The sequence below is a fragment of the Limulus polyphemus genome, unplaced genomic scaffold, assembly GCF_000517525.1.
Source record: "Limulus polyphemus unplaced genomic scaffold, Limulus_polyphemus-2.1.2 Scaffold836, whole genome shotgun sequence".
Lineage (NCBI taxonomy): Eukaryota > Metazoa > Arthropoda > Merostomata > Xiphosura > Limulidae > Limulus > Limulus polyphemus.
Genome location: NW_013666446.1, coordinates 318697 through 321678, shown reverse-complemented (window position 1 = coordinate 321678; position 2982 = coordinate 318697). Strand labels below are relative to the sequence as shown.

The window sequence follows — 2982 nt, the reverse complement described above, 5'->3', positions numbered from 1 at the left end:
TATATATATATTCGGAACAAGTTAAACCTATGTACAAACAAATTCTTCACACTATAAAGATTATAGGCATATCATAAACACTATTTATATATAGAATTCTCTTCTTGTTGTCAAAAGCCCACTTACGTCTATTCAGTTGCTTTAGAATTTCAGTTCCCAAGTCGAACTATCTTCTCTATTACTATCGCATTAGTATTCTGTGTGTGATTCACTTGCAATTGTGGCGCGAGTTACCGTAATCGTTTGGTTTTCTTTCTTTTCAATATCCCCTGTTCCTTTTGTCAAAGTGCACTCAGGCTGATTCAATTACTTTAGAACTACGCTTGGACGGAATAAATTATCATTCTTATCTTCTTTTCTACCGTTAATCTTACCCTAACATATTAAACGCTAGGCCTATGTTAATCATTAAGCCTATCACTCCTACGGTAGTTAACTTCACGCCGAACTTTTCCTTGCCCGTAATTTTACTCTGTTCTGCTATTGTCTGTCTGCTGTTTCCGCTCGTCTCACACTATTTATATGTTTATCACTTAACCGTCTGCCTGCTTTCTAGAAATCTCTATATTTTCGACGTCAATGTATTGCACGCGACGTTCGATAGTCTCAACATCAATGACTGATAAACACAGCTTCCTACAATCGTCTGCTTTTAACTCTTATTATAACAAAACTAAACAATAATAGAGCATTCACTCACAAAAATAAATTAATCAATAATATCTAAACTAAACAGTCTTTTATATCATGACATACTTATGGAGCCGTATTTGCAAATATGATGTTGAAAATCAATATAAAATGTAATTATTATTGCATTATTAACTGGACAAAACATCAAGTCAATGACGTCATATATCTATATATATTATTAAAACTAAAGTATGTCTTCTTCCTAGCTGTCTCGGTTCATTTATATATACTGAATGAACTAGTATAAAGTTATATGAAACTTCGTAAAAAGTTCTTGACTACTTAGACCTGCAGCCACAGAGGGATACCTAAATAGCAGCAAGTTATTTCTGGTTAAGTTCCAAAATTCAATAGGCCAGAACGGACTGACACACTGAAGACACTAATAAAAAAGATATTTGTTTGTTTGTTTTGAATTTCGCGCAAAGCTACACCAGGGTTATTTGCGCTAGCCGTCCCTAATTTAGTAGTGAAAGACTAGAGGGAAGGCAGCAGTCATCACCACCCACCGCCGACTTTTGGGCTACTCTTTAACCAACGAATAATGGGATTGACCGTCACACTACACCGCCCCCACGGATGAAAGGGCGAGCATATTTAGTGGGACGGGGATTCGAAACCGCGCCCCTCAGATTGCGAGTCAAGCGCCCTAACCATTTGGCCATGCCGAGCCAAAATAAAAAGTGTATAACATAAATCTTTTATACACGCTTAACACTGGTGGTATGGAGTTAAAAACACCAGGTATTACAATAAAAATATCAATAGGACATAACAGGGAAGGGAAAAGACAAACATCAAGACTCTGACGTACGCATTGTATAAGAGTAGGTATAGAGTCCACAATACTGACGCCAAAAAACTGTACAAGAAAACTCCCTCATGGAAACAGGAGCGTTTTGTTTGTTTGTTTATTTGTTGTAAAACTTAAGGCTCCACAATGGGTTACCCGTGATCTGCGCACTGCGGGTATCGAAATTCGATTTTTTAGCGTTTTAAACCCACTGACTTATCGCTGTACCACCGAGGTGGGAAACAGGGGAAAATAGGTAAGGTAAAACTACGTTTGAGGGGGAAATATCAAATCAGTTCCATGAGCAGGACATTTTTTATGATAACACTTTAACTGATCCAGGACTAATACAATAACCCAGTCATTTAGTACAGGTAACGCAGGGTGGATTGCCTGGTTTTTTTGGTTATGTCTATGGTACTTGAAACCTACTAAGGACAGATAATGTAAATATCCTCACTGAGGGCTTTATTTATCCGTGTATTTTAAATGATAATTCCTTATCCGATTCAGTCTCTGTTTGTTATTCTATCCAGTTTATCCATCTTCTCTGTTTACATTTATGTTGTCCGTCGACTACACTTTCAATTCCAAATTTTCTGAATGAAAATTGATTTACATATACTAAATTTGTCAAGTATTATTTTATTTCAAGTTACAGCTTTTAAAGAAAAGGAGAATATTTTAAAAACAGATACGACATTTCGATCATTGGTGCGATCATTCTCTAGTGCACAAGTTTTAACGGTAAAGAACGAATTAGTGGTTACTTGTGCATGAGCATATCAATCTGTGTGAATTGACAGATTATTTATTTATGGCTGAACAGAAAAAACAAATACAAGTGAATAAATATAAAAAATGTGGAATATGCTATGCGAAATATTTGCATAAGATTAGGAATGTCTGGGAAAATAACAATCAAAGGCATATAAAGATGTAGCTGGATATTTGTTAATTGCGGGATTGTTTGATTTTATTAATAAGGCTTCTCTGATCTTTCTTCTGTTAATGTTAGGTTCGTATTTTAATATTCTAGCATTCTGTTAAAAAAACTCTGGTTGATTTTGTTCATGCGTTCTTGGACTTGGGAAGGGGAATTTTGGTGTTCTTTTAACCTGATCTTCCAAGTTACGTCCTGTTTCATCTGTGTAAAAGGCTGGGCAATTGTTACAATTTATTTTGTAAAGGTTTCCTGGTGGAGTGGGATCGTTATATATAATTTACTTAACATGTGTTTAGTTTTCATTCCACTGGTAAAATGAATGTAGGTATTATGTTAAGTTTATATTTATAGAACGAAAAAAGTATTTTCTACTTCATGATAAGTAGCCATATAACAATATTGAAGCAACACCATCATGACACATTGATCCAATATTCAAGCAACACCATCATGACACATTGATCCAATATTCAAGCAACACCATCATGACACATTGATCCAATATTCAAGCAACACCATCATGACACATTGATCCAATATTCAAGCAACA

General features: G+C 35.3%; 1 protein-coding gene across 5 annotated transcripts in view; it reads right to left on the bottom strand.

Moving 5' to 3' along the window:
- Positions 1-2982, bottom strand: part of LOC106460785 (transcription factor AP-2-epsilon-like) — a 188709-nt gene that overhangs the window by 32037 nt on the left and 153690 nt on the right. The window lies entirely within an intron of this gene.